Source organism: Protopterus annectens, chromosome 14.part0 (genome assembly GCF_019279795.1).
Source record: "Protopterus annectens isolate FY-2018-M chromosome 14.part0, PAN1.0, whole genome shotgun sequence".
Taxonomy (NCBI): domain Eukaryota; kingdom Metazoa; phylum Chordata; order Ceratodontiformes; family Protopteridae; genus Protopterus; species Protopterus annectens.
This window is the reverse complement of record NC_056748.1, coordinates 1082222081-1082239227: the sequence shown is the minus strand read 5'-3', so window position 1 is coordinate 1082239227 and position 17147 is coordinate 1082222081. Positions and strand designations below refer to the sequence as shown.

At 46.2% G+C, this 17147-nt stretch overlaps 1 protein-coding gene across 1 annotated transcript in view; it reads left to right on the top strand.

The window, feature by feature from the left end:
• Positions 1–17147, top strand: part of CFAP46 (cilia and flagella associated protein 46) — a 3596153-nt gene that overhangs the window by 732010 nt on the left and 2846996 nt on the right. The window lies entirely within an intron of this gene.

Below are 17147 nucleotides of genomic sequence, written 5' to 3'. Positions count from 1 at the left end.
TTTTCATCTTTCCTCAACATTCCTCCCTTCATTCCCCCTTCCATTTGTGGAAGATGCATACATGGCTTCCTGATATGACCTGGAGGTGTGCCCTCTTTATTAAGCTTCAGATGATTTTTCATTCCTGTTTCTAGAGCATTACTAGGTATTTCCAGGTCTGTTTCTACATACCTTTCTTATTATTTACTACATACAGAAATTGAGGGGGCAAACTCAGTCTGATGTAATATGGGGAATGGATGGGATTATGAATTCAGAGATGAATCCAAAGTCTGAGAAGTAGCGAAAGTGTAATCTGAGGTCAGATATGAAACCCAATGGTTGAGGAAGGATGAAAACAGGCAACACAGATGCATTGTTATGGTGAGTGTATAACTTTTGTTTTTAGTTAATGAGCAGTCTGGCCTGAAATGCCAGATTCCATTAAAATGATGTGATTTTCTGATGCTCAGACACATCGTATTTTGCAATTTACCTGTATTTTTCCAGCAAAAATGGAAAAGCAGTGTAAGTGATATGTTGCTTCCTGTAGACAAGGGCGTTATTCCCTCTAGGTCTATTTGCCCATTGTGGCACACTGAATGAGTCACTTAACCAGAGTGCAGTGGAGCATGCAGTGGACAGCCTAGACCAAATGTCTAGTAGCTATCTACAAATCTATTACATCCTGGTCAGTGAAATTGTGACATATTATTTACCAATATCAGCATTTCTTTGTTACCAGATTTCATCTGACTTTTTCCATTGGGACGTATTATTACTTGTAAAGTTTAAAATGTGTATTTCTGCATTGTATAATTTGTACTTTGGAGCTTTTCTCCCCAGGCCTCCGATGAAAAAAGATGGACTAACTCAGTTAACATATGTCAAATAAATAAGTGATTGTACATATACCTGAAGTACAACTGATGCTTCTACTTTTGGCTCTTTTACTATCTTTAACATTTGATGTCTGTGATGTACTTTACGTTTTATAGTCAGCTGCACACTGGCTTGCAATTTTTCCAGCATAGAAATATGAATCAATGCTATGTTCACCATACATTTGCATATCATCAGGACCTTGTTTCTCCATCTGGTCTCATTTGTGCATCATTACACCACCATTTGCATGTATCTTCTGTGGTGCATTTGTAGTCACTATATATAAGTACTTCATCTTTCGGCTGCTGACGTTGGGGGTCTCCACAGCAGATTGGCCCACAGTATACATATACATATCTGATGTTTTCCTTTTCATTCTTCCTCAACGTATAGGTTACAGATTTGACTGCATATCTCAGACTTATGGCTCCAACTCTTCAAACTGCTCCCTCTACCCATAATGCCCCAGCTAAGCTTAAATACCTCAGATCTCATTTGACTTCAACTTGCATGGACGTGGATTCTTTCTCAGAAGCCTTTGTCAATCATTTGATCATAGAGAGAATGAACAAGTTGGTCCTCAAGGGATTACTACCTCTTCTTCCGCCTCAGGGGCTCAAACCCCCAGCAAACAATTTAAAGCTCCATCAGAGCCTAAAAAGAGGCCACCCCCACAATTTCCAAAGACGACTCCTACCTCTATGACTTTGGAGCCTCCTCAGAAGATTCAAAGATCTTCAGATCCTACTTCTTCAGATCCAAAAAAGGAAAACTTTGGGCCCTAAGCCCTCAGAGCTGATAAGTGTATTAACCGTTGGATACAAAAATCTTGGATCCAACCTGTGTGCTTCAAAGACTTTCAGAACTTGCTCAGCTGAGTTCATGATCGACCTGGTGTCTCCTCAGCCCCATTCCCCCTTCCTGCAGGCCACTCAAGGAAACACTCTAGGCCACAATCCACTACTTTGTCTGTCAGGTTCTCAAAGTCTCTCTGAGGCTGAAGTCAATAGAATGAGGAGGAAATTCTTCAGAGCTCCAGATACAGATGTGGGTTTTTCCGGCTCCATCTCCCATCGGATCCAGAAACCCTCCTTCTACTTCCCATATAGTAATATCACCTTCTTTAATCCATCACATGGCTTTGGAGCCCTGGGATCCAAAAGTCCTGAGAGAATCAGTGTCGGAGCCGAAGAGGGTATGTCTTGAACTCCAACAGTTTTCCTGATTGGTTCTGTTCCTATCCCATTGGATCAGGATGAGTCCTGGAACCAAAGCATCAGTGTTGGATCTGAGGGGAATGGGATCTACTCTAATGCTGTTGGACCCATTCTTGTCCCTTGGAGCTTTGGTGCTTGATAGCTTGAGGTCCGGCTCCAGTTTGAGGCATGGCTCGGGATGGGTTCGGGGCTTGTTTGCTTTGGAGGTTTGTGCTCCAGTGCGACTGGCCATGACTTTGCCTTCAAGTTGTTGGAGAGGGTTTTCTGTCGTCCAAGAGACCTGAACCCTATCCCTTGCTTGGATCCAGATGGTTTCCTTTGAAGAACTTCCCTTTTCTTTGGACACCTCCCCAGAGCATCCCACTGAGGTGGTTCCCCGTTAGAGAAGGTGCAAAAGAAGACACACAGATTTCCCATCAGACTATCTCACACAGGATAATGACTGCAGTGAAGGGGAAGGGACCCCAGATCACAACCTGGTGACATCTCATTCAGAGAAATTTTTGAGATCCTTAAGCAGAAAGATGGTTGGTCGTCAGATACTCCTTCCCCAGATACTCCTTCCCCAGAGGAGTCAGTATTTTTGGATCTTTTGGTTCTGGCCCATCTACTTCTTGAGTGATTCCCCTGGGCTGATGAGCTTATTGACCTAGAGTCCAGACTCTGTCAAACTAATCCCCCATCACCAAGACAAGATTTTATCACACCCAAAAGACAGACCCTATTGTAGCAAAGGACGTCCCTGTTTGTGCTATGGTTGTGGCAGCAGCCGCAAAAAAGGAGCAAGCTGATCAGAGCTCCTTTGTGCATCCCCCTAATAGAGCATTGATGGAGTTGGATAGATCTGGAAACTGCAGATTTCCTTCAGCATCCTTTGCCTTGAGGTACCTGAATTATTTGGTACACATTAAAAGGTTGCAAAGGGATCTGACCAAGGTGCTCTCCAAATCCCTCTCAGAGTCCATGTCTGTGGATGACTACAAAAGATCATCTTCACAAACAGCCACTCTTATCCATTTCCACTGTATCCATGAGATTGATATCCCATGTTGCACTGGGTACCTCACAGGCTGCAGATTCAGGCATTGCCATACGAAGACATGTCTGGATGCAGTTATGTGACCTTGAGGAGACTTTTGAGTCTTCTTTCATCAGTGCTGCTTTTGATGGAAGATCCTTGTTTGGTCCTTCTGTTAAAGAAGTGCTTTTCCACATTGAACAGGAAGGAAAGATGCTGTCTGTCATAGGGATTCCCTTTTCTACCCCCTCAAAGATCCATCACCCAGACTCAAAGAGGGGGGAAGAAAATGTTTTGGAATTCCCAGGGTTCTTTCCAGGACACACATGGGGACAGTACCACTGTGGGCAGAGGGGGGAATACGAATGGAAGATGCCATCCTCATGGCAGAGAGAGCCTGAGGGTTTCCAAGATTTTTTTTCTGGATAGACCCTTTCAGTGATCCTTAAATGTTGCCAGACTAGCAATTGGGGTGTGCTTATCCTTGCACCTAAACACCTGGGCTGTTACAGCAAAAGATTCTTGGGTGCTAAAAACAAATATCCAGAGTTTATTTCATACCATTTTTCCAGACTCCCCCAAACAAAAGAAGAAAGCTTCCTGATGTCCCACCCAGTCTGAGAGAAGCTCAAGATTCAGAAGTTGCTGGACAAGAGAGTCTCATCCAGGAGGTCCTGCCAGACAGTAGATGATTCAGAACTTACTCAAGGTTCTTTTTAGCGCCAAAGACCACAGGGGACCTGAGACCAACTTTGAATCTAAGCAGCCTGAACCAGCCCGTGAGGAAATCAACATTTAGAATGCTCATGTTTCAGTCCATCCTGCCCTTTTTTGCACAAAGATGATTGGATTTGCTCTATCAGTCTTCAGGATGAGTACTATCACATCAAAATAAACAGATGGTTCCTAAGATGTATGTGCTTTTGGTTAGGAGCCAGCCACTATCAGTTCACAGCCTTGCCCTTTGGTCTCACCACAGCCCCCCAGGGTGTGTACCAAGTGTATGGCAGTGATAGCAGCTCACCTGAGACTGCTAGAATCTCAAGGGTTTCCATATTTAGATGACTGGCTCCTCACCACCAGAACTAGGCATCTCCTAGAGCAGTCCAGGGATTATTTGTTCCAGCTTTGTCAAACACTACACATTACAGTCAGCATCTCCAAATCCACATTACAACCTGTACAGAGCCTGGAGTTCATCGGTGCCCAGCTGAACACAGCGAGTCAGATTGCTTCTCTGCCTGCTCATCATATAGATAGACAAGTTTCATGTTCAACAAATCCTTGTTCGTCTTGCTCCCTCAGCTAGATTTATCCTTTGTGTTCTAGGTTCGATGGCAGCGGCTGTTATCTTAGTTCCATTAGCATGTTTCTATATGCTTGTTCTCCAATGGGCCTCTAGCTGTTAAGTGGTCTGTTCTACAACGTTTTCTATCCTTCCCAGTCAAACTCACTTGGGTATGCAGAAAACATCTTCGTTAGTGGATCCGTTTGGAAGACATTTACCTGGGCTCTCCTTTCATTCTGTGCCTCCAGTGGCCATGGTGACCTCTGAGGCCTCCCAGTTGGGGTTGAGGGCATTTCTTGGGAAGGATGGTCCAAGGCACATGGTCCCCCAAGAGCCAATTCACACATCAGTGTCCTAGACATGAGAGCATTCCTACTAACACTGCAGGCATTTCAAGATTTTCTTCCTCTGGGAACTATTGGGATTCAAACCGACAACATGTCTGTGGTCTGGTACATCAGCAAACAATGGGGAATCTGATCTTACCCCCCTCTGTCAAGAAGATATGAGAGTGTGGCAGTGTGTGATCTCCTCCAACTGCTTTCTAGTGACAGTGCACATTCTGGGGAAATCCAGAGTACTAGCAGACAAACTCAGCAGGTCCATACTGATGCTTCATGGGTAATCTCTTAATCAGTCAGTGGCAGAGACGATTTTCTGTAGTTGGGGCCAACCTTGCTGTGATCTCTTTGCAACTCCCCACAACAAGTGCAGCATGTAGTTTGCCCTAATCTTTCCTCAGGGGGCAAAAAGAGATGCTGTAGTCCACGTTTGCCCCTCTAGCCTTCTTTACTCCTATCCCTGGTACCTCTAATTCCAAAATTCTTCCAAAAAGCCAGCCAGTTGAAGAGCTCAGTTATTCTCAATGCCCCCTTTTGGCCTCACCAGGTGTGGTTCCTCTTCCTTTGGTTTCACCTTCATTATCCTCCATGGATACTGACCTCAGTCCAGACCTTGTCTCACATCCCTCAGGAATGAGGCACCCCAATATTCCAGGCCTCAAACTAACCGCATGGTTTCTCCAGTTCATTTAATAGCTAAACAGCCCAGGCTTTCCTTCCTGGGTTATCATATACTTTTATCTTTTCAGAAAGATTTTGCTAGGAAGATTTACAGGAGTAAATGGAAATAGTCTCAATTTGGGCCCTTAAAAAGTAAATTATTTTATTTATTTATTTATTTATTTATTTATTTTACATTTGTTAACCGAGCTAGTCCAACTGGATACATGTCCATTTTCAGTGGAGGCCCGAGGAGAAAAGCTCCGCTATCTAACAGCATGATAATCAAACAGTCTTTACAAAATACATAAGGTGTTACACGCATGAGAAGAAAAGTAAATACACAAATCAAAAATTAAAGCATGAAAAATATGTACACAGTAAAAAATTTTCAAGCACAGAACATACTTTGGGCATTTTAATGACAGTATGAGGAAAGTACATAAAGATAATAGGAGGTAGAGCTTTTACTTGAGTATTGGAAAGGGTAGAATAAGACAGGCTACACTAGTAGAATAAGACAGGATACACTAGGATGTTTAAAAGTAAGCAGTAGAATATGGAGTAGGGTAAGGTTACAAGATTAGAGAGAGCATTTCTTAGTAGAATAGCTTAGAGCTGGGAGAAAGAAAGATGTATGCAAGAGTAGTGAGGAGCAGAAAGATCAGGTTGGGTAGTTGCATGAGCATAGCCAGTGGTTGGAAAGGTAGTGTTTTAGTTTAGTTTTAAACAGTGAGATGGAGGTTTGGGTTGTCAGGTCAGGAGGAAGTTGATTCCATATTTTACCAACTGAGTTGGAAAATATGGAGTTACCTGCAGTGTTCTTAGATAGAGAGGTTTGAATCAGTAGTTTACTAGATGAGCGAAGGTTTTTTAGGTTGTTGTAAGGCTTAATAAGGGTGGAGAGCATAGGTGTATAATCAGGGTGGTGAAGGGCTTTATGGGCTATAGAGAGTTGATAGTATTGAATCAGGTAGGGTAGCTCTAGCCATCCTAGGAGGTGGAGATTTCTGCAGTGATGTGTTTTATATGGGGAGGCAGTGGCAAATCTGGCAATGTTATTGTAGGTTGATGTAAGCTTATTGATGTTATATTTGGAAAGGTTAGTATATATAGGGGAAGCATATAGTAGTGTAGAGATAAGATGTGTTCTGGCTATGGTAGTTCTAGCTTCTGGAGTTAAGAATGATTTGATTCTGTAAAGAGAACCTAAATTTCTATTAGTTGCTTTTATGGTTGAGTTAATATGAAAGTCAAATTTAAGTTGGTTGTCAATAGTTATGCCTAAGAGTTTGGTTGTTTTGTCAGGGGAGATAAGGGTGCCATTGTTTGAAGTAAGAGAGAAGTTAATAGAGGGGGATTGGTGTGTAGGTAAGAAGAGGAGAAGTTTAGTTTTCTTAGGGTTTAGGAGGAGACAGTGATTAGAGAACCATTGCTCTATGGTAGTAAAAATTTTTTGGGTGAGGTCATGTAAGTCATTTTGGTTGGAGGCAGAACAAATGATGGTGGTATCATCCGCGTATTGAATACAAGTAGTTAGAGGTGTGGCAAAGGTGTAGGTCGTTAATAAAGATGGAAAATAAAAGAGGACCTAGGATGGAGCCCTGAGGGACACCTAGAGAGGTAGGAAGAAGCTCCGAGAGACTGTTGTTCCATAGCACTGCTTGTTTCCTATTTTGAAGATAAGAAGTAAACCAGTTTAGAGCAGTGCTATCAAAAGAAAGAGATTTTAAGCAATGAAAGAGTAGTTGGTGATTCACCATGTCAAAAGCTTTTGACAGATCTACAAAGAAGGCTGATGAAAGAAGATTGTTGTTTTGGTTATTATTAATGGAGTCAATAAAGGTTAGTAAGGCTGTGGTGGTGCTATGGTAGGGACGAAATCCATGTTGGCAGTTTGCTAGGAGATTATTGTATAGGAGGTGATTAAGTAGCTGTTTGTGGATGCATTTCTCCATTATTTTTGCTATAGGAGATAGCAGCACAATAGGGCGGTCGTTAGAGTATTCAAAAGAATCACCCCCTTTAAAGAGTGGGATGATGTGGGAGATTTTCCAGAGTGAAGGTATAGTACTTTCTTTTATGGTTCTGTTAATTAGTATAGAGATTGGGTAGGCAATAGCTTTAGCTCCTAGCTGGAGATATTCTGCTTGGGATTTTGTCGGCTGAGGGTGTAGAAGGTTTAAGTTCTTGAAGTAGGTTAAGAATATAGGAGGTGGGTATGGGTTTAAGATGAAATGGTGGGGTGCAGTTCTGGTTACCTAGTAGAGCAGAGTCAGGGCTTTGTTGGTTGGCTAGATTAAGTATTGTAGAAGTAAAGAAGTTATTGAAAGCATTTGCAGTATGCAAGGGAGAGTCGGGGTGGGAGCCTAGTGGACTGGGAGTTTCCACTTTGCCGGGGGAAAGTAGTTTGTTAATAGAATTCCAGAATTTTTGTGGTTGTTGTTGGGAGGAACTCTGTAATTGGGTGTAAAAGTTTTTTTTATCTTGTATGATAGCTATTTTAGTCAAGTTTCTTTTTTGTTTGTAATTGAGGTGGTCAAGTGAGTCTTAAGTCATTCGCCATTTAGGCCAGGCTTTGTTCCTACTTTATTGTAAGTTGTTTAGTGTTATTAACCCTTTTACTGCTATTATTTCTTCGGTCTTGGAGTTTTTAGCTTCTCTTTTTCAGGAGGGTGCTAGTTTTTCCACAAAGTACAGCTAGCAGCCATATTAAGTTTTCATTCAGGAAAGAACGCTTCTTTAGGTTCTTCCAAGTTATGCAAGGCTTTTCTAAAAGGCACCTTCTTACTCAAGCCTCCAGTGAAAGATCCGTCACCTCCCTGGGATTTGACAGTCGTACTTCAGGGGTTGACACAACAATCTTTTGAACCTGTAGCCAAAACTGATTTAAAATTTTTGTCTTGGAAAACAGCATTTCTGAACTTCCAAATCCCCTTTACAAACCAATCCATCTTTCCTACCAGAAGTAAGACTCTGAATCAAATATCAGTCAAACAGTTCATCTGCCTGTCTTCTTTCCTAATTTATCAAAAAGGGGAAGTGCATGCTGCATCTTTTAAATGTAGATAGACAATTGTGTTTCTATTTATACATTACAAAGGATTTCATGAAAACAAGCCAGTTTGTTTCATTTTCACTGGACAGACTGGTTTCACTAGTTTCTAAATTTACCCTGGCCAAATGGATTACTGATTTTACTTCCTTTGTATACACTCTGCAAGGTCTCTCTCTATCAAAGCCTCCTAAGGTACATTCGACCAGATGTATGGCCATTTCTGCTTTCTGGTCTAGAACTTCCATTGATGACATTTGCACAGCAGCCACCTGGTCTAATGTAGAGCTGCTTTTGGTTCGCATTTCTCTGGAATATCATTCCACGGGGGCCACCCAAGATTCATGTAGCTGAGGACTCTGTCCCGTATGTTGAGGAAGTACGATACTTAAGTTACGCACTCTGTGTTGTCCATTTTTGTTATTCCTCAACTACCCACCCTCCTTCCCCCTTCCCATTACCTTCCGGAATGAACTGATGGTTGTTTTGGAATCTTTTTGTTTCAGGATGAGCACTGGTTTACTGTTGCATCTGAAGTAGGAGATTCATTTGTCTGCAACCTGTGGGGTTATGGATCCGATATCGGATCTGAACCGGCATGGTTTACCAGCTATGGATCCGAGCTCTCAGCTCCTCCCCTCACCCATAATGCCCTGCTCTCCCTACATGACCTCAGATCTAGTTTGCCGCGCTGGTGACCAGATTAGTGTTCTTGAGCTCTTCAGCTAAGTGAATTTTTTCAAGTTTTATTCTAGTAAAATTTAATATTTTTTGTGAAAATTGAGTGAATGTTTAGGTTTCCCTTTTACATAGTTATACTTGTTAGTGCGTTATATTATTTTTACTTAGTTTCCCTCCCCTCGCTGGTAGCGTAGTGTGTGTTTGGGCCTGTTGTGTGTGTGTGTGTAGTTACTTTTACTTTCTACCGTTAGTTTAAGTAACCTGTTATTTTTTGGGGATGTCAGAACAACCCAAAGCTGTTTTCTCTAAGTGCTCCGAGTGTGGCCATAAGCTTTCCCCTGCTGATGGCCACACTCGGTGCGTTCGATGCCTTGGGGTTGAACACCTCACTTCTGGATGTTCCATTTGTGCAGGGTTCAACCCCAGGGCATTGAAGGAGCAGAGGTCCAAGCTTGTCCTGGCGGGACTTTTGCCCCCGGATTCGGCTCCGGCCTCCGCTCCTTCGGGGGGAGCCGTTTCGACAGTTACCTCCTCTCTGGCTCCCTCTCCTCCTCCTGGGACTCAACCTCCCTGTAGTGGTTCGGAGGAAAGGGAAGCTAGAAAGAAGGACCAGAGGGAGAAGCACCATAAGTGGCGGGCCGAGACCTCTGTTTCGGCCCCGCCCGCCAAACGGGCTTCTCCTCTGGCCTCCTTGTCTGCTGGTTCTCCCCCTCCTCGGCTCCGGTCACCCGTGTGCTTTTCACCGGGACCTGAGGAGGAGGAGACCCGATCTCCGTCGAGGCTATCTAGGAGGCACTCAAGGCCTACCTCGGTAGCCTCGTTGAGATCAACCTATAGCTTGTCAGACGCTGATCTGGACCGGATGATGAGAAGGTTCATCCAGGCCCAGATGCAGATGGGAGTGCTCTTGCCTCCCCCCCCCCCCCTCTGGGGGGGAGCTCGACCCCTTTCTTTAAGCCAATTGCTCCTTCTCCGACCCGCTACCTGGGTTCGGAGCAGTTGGAGCCGAGCAGCTTCGGAGCCGGGGGTGGGTCGGCGCCAATAGTACTTGGTACTTCGGATCCGACCCTGCCCTCGAGTGCTTCGGATCTGACCTCTCGGAGCCTGGATTCGAGCTTCAGATCCGGGGGGATCAGTGCTCCTTCGGCGCCGTCTGTGTCGGAGCGCACTGTCCCTTCGGATCCGAGCGCTTCGGCGCCGGCTTCGATCTACTCCTCGGATCCAAGGGGGAGCCGATTGTCAGATCCATTGGTCGAGGTCGGCTCCCCTTCAGCGTTTGATGTAGTGGAGAGGGCCCTGTTGAGGGTCTCCGGACCCCCGGCACTTGCTTCGGCTCCGTCACGCGCTCCATCTGTACTGGGTCAGGCTTCCACCATCCTGCCCTTGGGACAGCCCGCTCCATTGCCCCAAGCTGTTCCCTTGGAACAGGTCACTGTTTGCGAGGAGTCCTCTGACAGCCCCCCGGAGGATGTTCCCCGCAAGCATACGTGCAAAAGGAGGCACATTGACTCCCCCGAGTCCCTCACAGAAGACATGGACTTGGAGGAAGGGGAAGGCTCCCCAAGATCACCCCCTGAGGATGTCTCATTTGGAGACATCATGGAAATGCTCCGCATAAGGGGGGAGGTGGTCTGCCCCCAAGTCTTCCTCGGACGAGTCCGTGTTCTTGGAGGCATTTGAAGCGGGCCCGTCTACCTCTTGGGTGTCCCCTCCTGCCGACCCCCTGGTGGACCTCATTACCACCAGGGCGTGGAAGGATCCGGACACCGTGGAGCCAATCCCAAAAAGGCCCGACCATATTCTCAGTCCCCCGGCTGACCGTGCCCATTGGAGTAAGGGGCCTCCGGTAGATGCCATGTTGACGGTGGCTGCCACCAAGAGGGAACTTGCTCAGGAGAGTCCCTCAGTCCATCCCCCGAGCAAGGAGTCTCGGATGATGGACCGCTTGGGGAAGCGGATGTTTAGTTCAGCGACCGTCTCAGTGAGGGCGCTGAACTATCTGGCACATGTGATTAGGATGCAGCGCGACCTTATAAAAGAATACGCTGCATCCCCCCCAGAGTCCATGTCAGAGGAGGACAAAGTGCTGCACTCCACCCGTATGGCCACTCTCAGGTCCGTCACTAATACCTCTATGCGGCTACTGTCCCATGCTACGGAAGGTGCCGCTAGAGCCGCAGGGCAGGCCTAGTTACCAGACGTCAGGCCTGGCTCCGTCATTGCGATTTTACGGAGCCTTTCAAGGCGTCATTTGCGAACGCCCCGTTCGATGGTTCTGCCCTCTTTGGCAAAACTGTTCGTGACACTTTGACCCAGAGCGAGAAGGACGGGAAGACGCTGTCTGCCGTCGGAATCCGCTTCTCTGTACCCCAGAGGCCCTATTCTAGGAACCAAAAGGGTCAGAAGAAGATGTGGTTCCGGAAGTTGCAGCAATCCCAGCCTGCTCCGGACAACCAGTCCTTCCGTTGGAGAGGAGGACAGGGAGGACGCCGCCCTAGGGGCAGAGGGGCTCCCAGGAACTTCGGGTCCTGAGAACCCTTATCTGAACGGCCCGCGCAGCAGCCCTGAAGGGTTGCCCGGCTGCTCCACTCTGGAGGCAGTCGGGGGACGTTTTTCGGAGCACCTAGCGGCATGGGAGTCCATAACATCAGACCGCTGGGTCCTCCAGATCATATCCAGAGGATACCGTATCCCGTTTCGTCACATGCCAAAATTGAAGTTCCTCCCCGACGTCCCACCCGGTCAGCGGGAGGCCGCTTTGGCAGAAATTGGCCATCTGCTAAAGAAAAGAGCCATCCAGCCCATCCCCCCAGACCAGATTGGATCAGGGTTCTACTCCAGGTTCTTTTTAGTGCCAAAAAAGACGGGGGATCTAAGACCAATTTTAGACCTTTCACTCTTGAACCTGGCAGTTCCCAAGGAGAAATTCTGAATGGTTACATTGCAGTCTATTCTCCCCCTCCTGGGAGAAAATCACTAGATGTGCTCCATAGACCTCAAGGATGCATACTACCATATTCTGATGGACAGGCGCTCCAGGAGGATGTTCTTCATCTCACATTGCTGCAGTCCTTACAGCATTTGACTGACATCAGTTTTCAAGTTTGAAGTTTCAGGTTCAAATGTGTTTTTCTGTGAAATGATAGATCGATAAGTTATATCACCTTGTGTATTGCTTGCTTAGGGGGGCCTGAGCGGCGTTGTTGGCTGGCTCTTGTGTGCTATTTAATATAAGCTATATAAAGTAAAGGTGATTGTGCAAGGTTAGTCTCTGGGAAGCGGTGTAATTATAGGGTGAGACCTATGTGGCCTCTCAGGAGGCAGCTGAGGGGGCTTTGCTTAAAATGGCAGAAGATTATTCTGATTCTGATGTGGATGATCCTCCAGAGGCATTCCATGAGGGAGCATTTTAAGTGGGAAGGTCAGGACTTCTCTGATTCAGGAAAGGGCTTAGGAATTTTTGTTTTCCTGCAGACAAAGAGGGGCCTTGGATAGATGGATGGGAGTTTAGAAGTTTCTTCTTCTTCACTCTTGCTATGAGGGCTTTGAATTGGTTTCACATGTTGAAATTCCAAACTATCTCCCTTCACAATTGAAGTCTAAGGTTGATGCTCTGGCAGTAATCAAAATTTGCCTGAACATGTTAAAACAAGGATTAGATCCTTCCTTTTACAATCTGTGTGTTGTTTGGTCCTCCTGTTGAGCAGTTTTTAAAGAAAATGGAAGACAAGGCTAAGTCTATGCAGACTGTTAAAGATTTTTGCAGGTCCAGCCTCCAAAGTTTAGTAGAAATTGTGATTCCCAGTCTAGGGGCAGAAGTTCTCCTGCACAGTCTGGAAGGTTGGCACTTTTAATTACCCAAGACAGATCCTTGCCTCCTTTCAAAGGCATGCCAGACATTCCTCCTCAACAAAGAATGGCTCACAAGCAAGTTTCTCCAAATAGGGCCATACAGCGGTCCCTATGCCAGAATAGTACCAATTATCTATCCTCAACACTTATCTGGACATTCCCAAGTTCAAATGTTGGCGTTACAGCAGCTTTTACCTCTGCTGGGCAAAGATCATTGGATGGTACTTTGGATCTCAAGGAGGCTTACCTTCATGTTCCTATCAGACTAAGGTTCTGGCTCCAGTGATAGCTTTCTTCAGGTTAAAATGTGATAGCAGTGCTAAGATGCAGGACATGTGCTCTCTGGGGGTGAGACTGAATACCGGATCCCAGGTGGCCTTTCTAACCCTGGACAAACAAAATCAACTATCTCATCAGTCTGTGCTGACATCTCAAAATGTATGGACACAGCACTGCCAGGATCTGGACACTGTCATTCAAATAATACCTTGCATCCAAAAGGAATTTTTCAAGGAGAGATTTCTCTTTATCCTCTATGGCAGCAGCAATGATTTTGGGAGACTGCTCTCAGTTTTACAGCTCAATCTCAGGCAAGGTTTCTGCCAGGAGCACAGAACTCCTTAGCAGATGTGTTGCTCCACTAAACCATCAGCTGCCAAAGTTTTGCACAAAAGGTTTCATCCTACTTCTAAAGATCAGACAGGACAAGCCAAGGATGATTTTAAACAGCCATTTGCTGTCAAACACTTCACTCTGCACCTGACAGCCTGGCATATTCTGTTTTGAACCATAGTGCAGCAAAAGATTTTGATGTTTCTGAGCCTAATTTTTTCTTTTTAGAGGGGCAAAATATAACCCCAAAGAGCTCTCCTACCTCTTGGGATTGGGATTTTTTTTTTGTGTTGAAACAACTCACAACTTTTTGAGCCTGCAAGCTACTTCTGAGTTGAAATATTTATCATGGAAGACTGCTTTTTGGCAGATTTTCCATAGATAGGGGTATCATTACGTACTAATCCTTCCTTTATGCCTAAGGTGGTTTCTAGTGTGGCTTTAAACCAAACTATTCATTTACCTACCTTTTATGCAAAGATTTTGCACACTTTAGATTTATTCCCCATCATGGCAGGAGGTTCCAGCTGGGATTAGGCCTCATTCCGGCAGCTACTTGGAGTTCAGTGCATACTCTCTAGCATTTATCACCCCACTTTACTCTAAATCCAGGGCTGGTTCTGCCACTGCTGTTTTGCAGGGCATGTTGTCAGCGGACTGCAGCAATGTGGATCTTCGAACATCTACATTTATGGTAGGTACAAAACTGTACTTTTCTCCGCTTCCGGCTGGGAGCAGTCACTACCAATTCCGGATCCTTCCCTTTGGTCTCACCACAGCCCCCAGGGTGTTCACCAAAGTATTAGCAGTGGTAGCGGCCCACCTGAGGCTTCAGGGGGTGCAGGTCTTTCCCTACCTGGACGACTGGCTTCTCACCGCCCCAACAAGGCATCTACTTCTCTTGGCGCGAGACTCCTTTCTCCATCTTGCTCCTCGTCTGGGCGTCACGATAAACACAAAAAAATCCAACCTAGCACCCACACAGTTCATAGATTTTATAGGTGCCAGGTTAGACACGAGGAGATTGAGAGCCTTCCTCACTGCGGACAGAGTTCAAAACCTGCAGCTCCAGGTGCGGGCCATTCTCCAGTCAAGCTCAGTTCCTGCGGAGTTGGTCCTGAGGGCCCTAGGGTCCATAGCGGCAGCGATAGCACTTCTTCCTCTCGCCAGGTTCAATATGTGCATCCTCCAATGGACACTCCTAGTTCAGTGGTCGTATCTTGCTCTTCCTATGCATCATCCCATTGCAATCAGCAAGGCTTGCAAGCGGTCCCTCCTGTGGTGGCTACACTCTCCAGATCTCCACGGAGGACGCCCTTTTTGTGCCTCTCCCCCTCTCACCACGGTGACCACGGACGCCTCCCGCCTCGGGTGGGGGGGGCATTTTGCAGGCCGGACGGTCCAAGGCACGTGGAACGATTCAGAGACCTCACTGCATATCAGTGTTCTAGAGATGAGAGCAGTGCTCTTAGCGTTGCTAGCACTTCAGGCCTTTCTTCCCTTGGGAACAATTGTGATTCAGTCGGACAACATGTCTGTTGTCTGGTATATCAACAAACAAGGAGGAACCAGGTCTTACCCTCTTTGTCGAGAAGCCATGAGAGTGTGGGAATGGGCAATCTCCACCAACCGCTTTCTCATAGCAACGCATATTCCGGGTCGGTCCAACATCCTGGCGGACAAACTCAGTCGCACCATTCTCACCCCTTACGAGTGGTCTCTCAATACTCAGGTAGCGGAACGCATCTTCGCATAGTGGGGAACTCCTTGTTGCGATCTTTTTGCGTCTCCCTCAAACACCAAGTGCGACAGTTTTTTCACTCTAATACCTCCTCCCGGAGGTGCCCCAAGAGACGCTCTGGTGCATGCTTGGCCACCCGGTCTTCTGTATGCTTATCCCCCCTTGCCTCTGATGCTCCAAGTTCTTCAGAAAGCCTCTCGGTTGGGGTGCAGAATGATTCTCATTGCTCCATTTTGGCCTCGACAGATCTGGTTCCCTTTCCTAAGGTCTCACTTAGTGAATCCTCCTTGGATTCTAGATCCCATTCCGGATCTAAGATCTCATCCATCCCGCTTATCTCCACCGAACCTGGACAACCTGAAGCTGACAGCTTGGCTGCTCCAGTTCCACTCCTGATCAGGACTCCCGGTATTTCGTCCCCTGTTAAGGCCATCCTGGTGGCAGCTCATAAGCCATCCACTAGGAAAATCTACCGCAGTAAGTGGAAACGGTTCTCCTTGTGGGCGGAGCGGCAAGGCCTAAACCCCTTTACAGTTCCTCTCCCTTTGGTGCTTGACTTCTTAACCACTCTCTTTAATGATGGTGCCAGCAGTTCCACGGTCAAAGTACAACTTGTGGCAATTTCTCATTATCATATTGGTCATGACTCCAGTCCACTGATGTCAGCCAAATTGTGTAAGATTTTCCTAAAAGGTACTTTCCTTCTCAGGCCCCCTGTAAAGCAAGTGGTTCCTCCTTGGGATCTTTCCTTAGTCCTCCAGGCCTTGACCGCCCCCCCTTTCGAACCGGCGGCTACGGTAGATCTGAAATTCTTATCTTTCAAGACTGCCTTTTTAGTAGCTATTACCTCGGCCAAGAGAGTCTCAGAGCTTCAAGCATTATCAGCTAAGCCTCCTTACTTGGTCTTTCATCCGGACCGTGTTTACCTCAGGACCAACCCGTCCTTTCTTCCTAAGGTAGCTTCTGAAGCTAACATTAATCAATCCAGTAACCTCCCTGTTTTCTTTCCTAAATATCAAAACAAGGGTGAATATAAGCTTCATTCCTTAGATGTTCACAGGCAACTTAGATTTTATCTAAACAGGACGGCTGGTCATAGGCAATCCGACCACTTGTTCATTTCCTTTGCTAAATTTAATTTGGGCAAGCCAATTTCTAAAGTCTCATTATCTCGCTGGATTTCACAATGTATATTATTGGCTTATCCAGCTTCTGGAAGGCCCGCACTGGAGGGTGTACATGCCCATTCAACCCGGTCAGTCTCTACCTTGGCCGCCTTTAAGGCTAGGATTCCTCTAGATGATATTTGTGCAGCAGCCACTTGGGCTTCATCTCATACCTTTATTTCCCACTACAAGTTGGATCTTACATATAGGGGTAGAGCATCCTTTGGCTCCGCGGTGCTCCGGAATATCCTTCCATGATGTCCGCCCAAGATTTAGGTAGCTGGGGACTCTGTCCCACAGGTTGCAGACAAATGAATCTCCTACTTCAGATTTAGAAGTTATGTACTCACCATAACGTTCCATCTGAGTAGGTGTATTCATTTGTCTGCAACCATCCCGCCCTCCAATCCCCCTGGCCTTTTCAGTTTCCTGCATATGATGTGTTACCCTTTTTAGGGTGTTCATGCTGTTGGCAAACTCGATCTGAGGTCATGTAGGTAGAGCAGGGCATTATGGGTGAGGGGAGGAGCTGAGAGCTCGGATCCATAGCTGGTAAACCATGCCGGTTCGGATCCGATATCGGATCCATAACCCCACAGGTTGCAGACAAATGAATACACCTACTCAGATAGAACGTTATGGTGAGTACATA